Genomic DNA, 8,682 nt, shown 5'->3' with positions numbered 1-8,682 from the left:
GACTTTACTTACTTGTTTTTTAGTTCTTTCGTGCTTTTATGAGAACGAAGAATTTCGTAAATGATAGTTAAAAATCCAAAAATGTCTGAAATCTCACAAAATGGAACACATTTTACCAAATGGTTGATTTTTCCCATAAAATATTTGACTTTTTTCCTATGTAGAATTTATGAAAAAAGTTTAGTTTCTTATCTCTTACAAGAATAACTCAAATTATTTTCAGTCAATTTTATTTGAACTTTTTAGCATATTTCCTATAGATGAAGACCATTAATTGTCTTATAGAGAAAATACGCCGTTGTAAAGAATAAACAAAAATTAAATATAAAATGCAAATGAGGAAATTAAAAGTAAACGATGAAATAATGTTAATTATATTTTGATATGATTTTGTGTAATAAGGGAACAGGAAATCACTTTGTGTCTTTTAAGGCCAACCATTTTTTTTAACATACATGGAAAAAAATGTAAAGTGTTTCATGGGAAAAATTAACTACATCATGCGAGAATTGAATTAAATCGTATTCTATTTTTTAGGTTTCCACAAACAAATTAAAATAATGGAAATTTGCTGATATATTTAATTTTCAAGAAATTCTTCCTTTTCTGAAAGCAAAAATGAATCAAAAATAAAAAAAAAAATCAGTTTTACTAAATTCAATGCTTTCCCCATTTTTGTGCCACTTTGATGGTACATTTAAATGAATATTTTTATTTCATTTATAAATATTGTAATTATTATTTTTATTACATGCTTAAACTTTTCCTTATAATCTTTCAAGTGAAGATATGGATCGCCTGAAAGTATGCAACAATTTATAAGATTTATTTATTTATTCTGTGATTCCCCGCAAAGTAAATTTTAACAAATGATTTGTAATTAAACGAAGATATAAATTTTTGGAAATTGATTTATTTCCGATCTAAAAAAATATGGTTTCACAAAACTCAATAAAACTTGATATGAAAACGTATTAATTCGTCTTGGTTCTTTATCAAAATTAGTGGCAAATTTTTTTATAGGAATACGCAAGGTGAAATCATAAAATTCGTTACAATCCATTTCATTCATTACTCAAATCAACAAATCGGAGTCGAAATCCCAAAAAGTCTACGTTTTAAAATTATGCTCATAGTTTTTTTCTATTAATTTTCTATTTGCAGCATTACTTCAAAATTTTCTCGGTGTACGCAAAATGACTAAGGTCATGCATCTATTAACTTATGCAAATTAACGATAAGCATTATCTTAAAGAACCCAGGCTTTTGTATGTAGCCCAAAGCCTAATCTCTTTTATTGGATACATATTTTAGAGAATTATTTTTGTATTTTATAATATATATATTTATATATATTTTTAAGATACTATACCAATTTTTAGCATTTGAATTTGTTTATATTGCTAGAAGGGGTTGTTGTAAAACGTGAACAAAAAACGGGGGTTTGCTTTTAAATTTCCATCAATTATATTCGATTCATAAAAAAAAAACAAGTATGTATATACGGCCGTAAGTTCGGCAAGGAAGAATCTTATGCGTAGAAAGTTCTACTACAGACTGTCATTCACAATCGAAGTATTTGTGTTGTGGCAACATTTCCCACTGACAAGATATCTTAAACCTTTTTAACATAGTTTTCCAAATTGTAAGTAATTCTATATGGACAGACTATGTTCGACAAGAAGGCGGATTTGAATACCTACATAAGCCAACTCAGTCCCTGATTGGTTTATATGGATGAGTCTATAAACAATTATGAACCGATATAAACACGTTTTTCATTCGATCCGGTACGTGGTAAAATTCTACCAAAAATGGTAGATCTTTCAAAGTTTGGTAGATTCGTAGAATTCTTGATGTTTTTATAGATTTTGCAAAATATTCCTCTACAACTAAGAGGTACTTCATAAATTTTCTATAGAAATAAAATTTTGACAAAATTTTCTATAGAAATAAAATTTTGACAAAATTTGCTACAGAAATAAAATTTTGACAAAATTTTCTATAGAAATAAAATTTTGACAACATTTTCTATAGAAATAAAATTTTGACAAAATTTCCTATAGAAATGACATTTTGACAAAATTTCTTATAGAAACGAAATTTCGTCAAATTTTCGTGTGCAAATGAAATTTTGACCAAAATTTCCCATAGAAATGAAATTTTAACAAAATTTCTTATTGAAATTAAATTTTGAAAAAATTTCCTATGGAAATGAAATTTTAACAAAATTTCTAATAGAAATAAAATTTTGGAAATATTTTCCATAGAAATAAAATTTTGAAAAAATTTCCTATAGAAATGGCATTTTGACCAAATTTCCTATAGAAATGAAATTTCGACAAGTTTTCGTGTGGAAATGAAATTTTGACCACAATTTCCTATAGAAATGAAATTTTAACAAAATTTCCTATAGAAATGAAATTTTGACAAAATTTCCTATAGAAATGAAATTTTGACAAAATTTCCTATACAAATAAAATTTTGATAAAATTTCTTATAGAAATAAAATTTTGAAAAAAAATCCTAAAAATAAAATGTTTGCAAAAAAATTTTTAAAGGAATTAAATTTTTGATAAAATTTCCTATAGAAATAAAATTTTGACAAAATTTCCTATAGAAACGAAATTTTGACAAAATTTCCTATAGAAATTAAATTTCCACAAAATTTTCTATAGAAATAAATTTTTGACAAAATTTCCTATAGAAATAAAATTTTGACAAAATTTCCTATAGAAATGAAATTTTGACAAAATTTTCTATTGAAATTAAATTTTGAAAAAATTTCCTATGGAAATAAAATTTTTACAAAATTTCCTATAGAAATGAAATTTTGACAAAATTTCCAATAGAAATAAAATTTTGACAAAATTTTCTATAGAAATAAAATTTTGACAAAATTTCCTATAGAAATGAAATTTTGACAAAATTTCCTATGGAAATGAAATTTTGACAAAATTTCCTATACAAATAAAATTTTGATAAAATTTCTTATAGAAATAAAATTTTGAAAAAAAATCCTAAAAATAAAATGTTTGCAAAAAAATTCTTAAAGGAATTAAATTTTTGACAAAATTTCCTATAGAAATAAAATTTTGACAAAATTTCCTATAGAAATGAAATTTTGACAAAATTTCCAATAGAAATTAAATTTTGACAAAATTTTCTATAGAAATAAAATTTTGACAAAATTTCCTATAGAAATAAAATTTTGACAAAATTTCCTATAGAAATAAAATTTTGACAAAATTTCCTATAGAAATAAAATTTTGACAAAATTTCCTATAGAAATGACATTTTGACAAAATTTCCTATAGAAATGAAATTTTAACAAAATTTTCTATTGAAATTAAATTTTGAAAAAATTTCCTATGGAAATAAAATTTTTACAAAATTTCTTATAGAAATAAAAGTTTGGAAATATTTTCCATAGAAATAAAATTTTGAAAAAATTTCCCATAGAAATGACATTTTGACAAAATTTCCTATAGAAATCAAATTTCGACAAATTTTCGGGTGGAATTGAAATTTTGACCAACACTTCCTATAGAAATGAAATTTTAACAAAATTTCCTATATAAATGACATTTCGACAAATTTTCCTTTGAAAAGGAAATTTTGACAAAATTGCCTATACAAATAAAATTTTGATAAAATTTCTTATAGAAATAAAAATTTAAAAAAAAGATTCCCAAAAATAAAATGTTTGCAAAAAACTTCTTAAAGAAATTGAATTTTGACATAATTTCCTTTAGAAATAAAATTTTCACAAAATTTTCTATAGAAATAAATTATTGACAAAATTTTCTATAGAAATAAAATTTTGACAAAATTTGCTACAGAAATAAAATTTTGACAAAATTTTCTATAGAAATAAAATTTTGACAAAATTTTCTATAGAAATTAAATTTTGTCAAATTTTCCTATGAAAATGAAATTTTTCCATAGAAAAATGAAAATTTTCTATTGAAACGAAATTGTGACAAAATTGCCTATAGAAACAATTTTTCACAAAATTTTCTATAGAAATAAATTTTTGACAAAATGTTCTATAGAAATAAAATTTTGGCAAAATTTTCTATAGAAATAAAATTTTGGCAAAATTTGCTAAAAAATAAAATTTTGACAAAATTTTCTGTAGAAAAAAAATGTTGACAGCATTTTCTATATAAATGAAATTTTGACAAAATTTCCTATAGAAATTAAATTTTGACAAAATTTTCTATAGAAATAAAATTTTGGCAAAATTTCCTATAGAAATAAAATTTTGAAAAAACTTCCTATAGAAATGAAATTTTTACAAAATTTCCAATAGAAATGAAATTTCGACAAATTTTCCTATGAAAATGGAATTTTGACAAAATTTCCTATAGAAATAAAATTTTGATAAAATTTCTTATAGAAATAAAATTTTGAAAAAAGAAATCCCAAAAATCGAATGTTTGCAAAAAATTTCTTAACGAAATTAAATTTTGACAAAATTTCCCATAGAAATAAAATTTTGACAAAATTTCCTATAGAAATGACATTTTGACAAAATTTCCTATAAAAATGAAATTTCGACAAATTTTCGTGTGGAAATGAAATGAAATAAAATTTCTTATAGAAATAAAAATTAAAAAAAAAGATTCCCAAAAATAAAATGTTTGCAAAAAACTTCTTAAAGAAATTGAATTTTGACATAATTTCCTTTAGAAATAAAATTTTCACAAAATTTTCTATAGAAATAAATTATTGACAAAATTTTCTATAGAAATAAAATTTTGACAAAATTTGCTACAGAAATAAAATTTTGACAAAATTTTCTATAGAAATAAAATTTTGACAAAATTTTCTATAGAAATTAAATTTTGTCAAATTTTCCTATGAAAATGAAATTTTTCCATAGAAAAATGAAAATTTTCTATTGAAACGAAATTTTGACAAAATTGCCTATAGAAACAATTTTTCACAAAATTTTCTATAGAAATAAATTTTTGACAAAATTTTCTATAGAAATAAAATTTTGGCAAAATTTGCTAAAAAAATACAATTTTGACAAAATTTTCTGTAGAAAAAAAAAATGTTGACAGCATTTTCTATATAAATAAAATTTTGACAAAATTTCCTATAGAAATTAAATTTTGACAAAATTTTCTATAGAAATAAAATTTTGGCAAAATTTCCTATAGAAATAAAATTTTGACAAAACTTCCTATAGAAATGAAATTTTTACAAAATTTCCAATAGAAATGAAATTTCGACAAATTTTCCTATGAAAATGGAATTTTGACAAAATTTCCTATAGAAATAAAATTTTGATAAAATTTCTTATAGAAATAAAATTTTGAAAAAAAAAAATCCCAAAAATGAAATGTTTGCAAAAAATTTCTTAACGAAATTAAATTTTGACAAAATTTCCCATAGAAATAAAATTTTGACAAAATTTCCTATAGAAATGACATTTTGACAAAATTTCCTATAAAAATGAAATTTCGACAAATTTTCGTGTGGAAATGAAATTTTGACAAAATTTCCTATAGAAATGAAATTTCAACAAATTTTCGTGTGGAAATAAAATTTTGACCAAAATTTCCTATAGAAATGAAATTTTAACAAAATTTCCTATAGAAATTAAATTTTGACAAAATTTCAATAGAAATGAAATATTGACAAAATTTCTTATAGAAATAAGATTTTGGAAAATTTTCCATAGAAATAAAATTTAGACAAAATTTCCTAAAGAAATGAAATTTTGACAAAATTTCCTATAAAATGAAATGTTTAAAAAATTTCCTATAGAAATGAAATTTTGACAAAATTTCCTATAGAAATGAAATTTTGGCAAAATTTGATTTTGAAATAAACTGTAGGCAAAATTTCTAAAGCAAAGAACTTTTGGCAAAATTTTCTTTAGGAATAAAATGTTGAGCAATACTTCTACAGAAATAAAATTTAGACAAAATTTGCCAAAGCAAAAAAATGTTGACAACATTTTCTTTAGAAAGATTTTATTTTTGGCATACGCTGACGTGTTTTTGGAGAGCTCCTTGTTGATTGTTAATTTGTATGAGCAAACGTAAACTGATTGGGCTGGCTCCTAAACAGAAATAACATTATATCGACACAGAGCGTGTGCATGGAGGTGATGCAGTCTTTGTAGTCTAATGTGCTCTTCTTATACCCTCCACCATAGGATGGGGGGTATATTAACTTTGTCTTTCCGTTTGTAACACATCGAAATATTGCTCTAGACCCCATAAAGTATATATATTCTGGATCGTGGTGAAATTCTGAGTCGATCTGAGCATGTCCGTCCGTCCGTCCGCCCGTCTGTTGAAATCACGCTAACTTCCGACCGGAACAAGCTATCGACTTGAAACTTAGCACAAGTAGTTGTTATTGATGTAGGTCAGATGGTATTGCAAATGGGCCATATCGGTCCACTTTTACGTATAGCCCCCATATAAACGGACACCCAAATTTGGCTTGCGAATCCTCTAAGAGAAGCTAATTTCATCCGATCCGGCTGAAATTTAGTACATGGTGTTAGTATATGGTCTCTAACAACTATGCAAAAATTGGCTCACATCGGTCGATAATTATATATAGCCCCCATATAAACCGATCCCGAGATTTGGTTTTGGAGCCACTTGGAGGAGCAAATTTCATCCGAGTCAGATGAAATTTGGTACATTGTGCTAGTATATGGCCGTTAACAACCATGCCTAACTAGGTCCATATCGGTCTATAGTTATATATAGCCCTCAGATAAATAGTTCCCCAATCACACAAAAATTGGTCCATATCAAGTTCTTAATTGTATATAGCCCATATAAAGGGTGATTTGTTAAGAGCTTGATAACTTTTTTTTTTAAAAAAACGCATAAAATTTGCAAAATCTCATCGGTTCTTTATTTGAAACGTTAGATTGGTCCATGACATTTACTTTTTGAAGATAATTTCATTTAAATGTTGACCGCGGCTGCGTCTTAGGTGGTCCATTCGGAAAGTCCAATTTTGGGCAACTTTTTCGAGCATTTCGGCCGGAATAGCCCGAATTTCTTCGGAAATGTTGTCTTCCAAAGCTGGAATAGTTGCTGGCTTATTTCTGTAGACTTTAGACTTGACGTAGCCCCACAAAAAATAGTCTAAAGGCGTCAAATCGCATGATCTTGGTGGCCAACTTACCGGTCCATTTCTTGAGATGAATTGTTCTCCGAAGTTTTCCCTCAAAATGGCCATAGAATCGCGAGCTGTGTGGCATGTAGCGCCATCTTGTTGAAACCACATGTCAACCAAGTTCAGTTCTTCCATTTTTGGCAACAAAAAGTTTGTTAGCATCGAACGATAGCGATCGCCATTCACCGTAACGTTGCGTCCAACAGCATCTTTGAAAAAATACGGTCCAATGATTCCACCAGCGTACAAACCACACCAAACAGTGCATTTTTCGGGATGCATGGGCAGTTCTTGAACGGCTTCTGGTTGCTCTTCACTCCAAATGCGGCAATTTTGCTTATTTACGTAGCCATTCAACCAGAAATGAGCCTCATCGCTGAACAAAATTTGTCGATAAAAAAGCGGATTTTCTGCCACTGATTTTGGTAATAAAATTCAATGATTTGCAAGCGTTGCTCGTTAGTAAGTCTATTCATGATGAAATGTCAAAGCATACTGAGCATCTTTCTCTTTGACACCATGTCTGAAATCCCACGTGATCTGTCAAATACTAATGCATGAAAATGCTAACCTCAAAAGAATCACCCTTTATAAGCGACCCCCATATTTCAATTCTGGCTCCCTACGTACAGTGCAAAAGTCCATATCGATTCGTAATTATTTGTAAACTTACCTATACATACCTTTTTTGTCTAATATATACCACGTATGGACTAACTCACAATTTAGAAAACGATGTTAAGAAGTTTTAAGATACCATAACCCAATTAAGTCGATTGTGGATGACAGTCTTTCGTAGAAGTTTCTACGCAATCCATGGTGGAGGATACATAAGATTCGGCCTGGCCGAACTTACGGCCGTATATACTTGTTTAACTTTCAAAGGTAATGCTGCTTTGAAGACAAGGTGAGCGAAATGAGGGCTTAGATGAGAGCTATGTTATATCAGTAATTAGATTTCTATAGCCCATTTCCAATCTGTTCAGTTTCTAAGTTAAATTTCATCGCAACACTATATGACATTGGGTGGCACTTTTTGTGCCACCTTTTCTTTACTTGCGAATATAGTGCTGCTTGGAAGTGAATGCGATTCAGATGGAGGCTTTTTAGCCCATTTCCCATCTGTCCAACTTCTAAGTCAAATTTCAAAACAATGCTCTCGTACATTTGATGATCCCTCTCTATTATATTTACGTCATTCCCTGTAAGTTATATTATCAACTTCCCAGCCGAGTATATCCGGAAACCAAAATAACAAAATTTTGCATAGAATAACAAAACAATCTCTCATCCAATCGATGTTGTGTTTTTCGGTTTTGTTTTTTTTTTTAGAAAATATGCTTTGCGGCAAATTAATTGTGTTACCAATACCTCTCCTCACCCTAAGAAAATAATGTAAATTTTCTTGAGTAAATTTTTTTTGGGCATTTTATGAGTTTGTTTTTGTTTTGTCATCGGTTTTGTTTTTTTGTACGTTTAATTTTTTTTGGCCATGAATTTTGTTTTTGTATTGAATTAAAT

Source organism: Haematobia irritans, chromosome 5 (assembly GCF_050003625.1).
Source record: "Haematobia irritans isolate KBUSLIRL chromosome 5, ASM5000362v1, whole genome shotgun sequence".
NCBI lineage: Eukaryota > Metazoa > Arthropoda > Insecta > Diptera > Muscidae > Haematobia > Haematobia irritans.
This window is presented reverse-complemented; position numbering follows the sequence as displayed.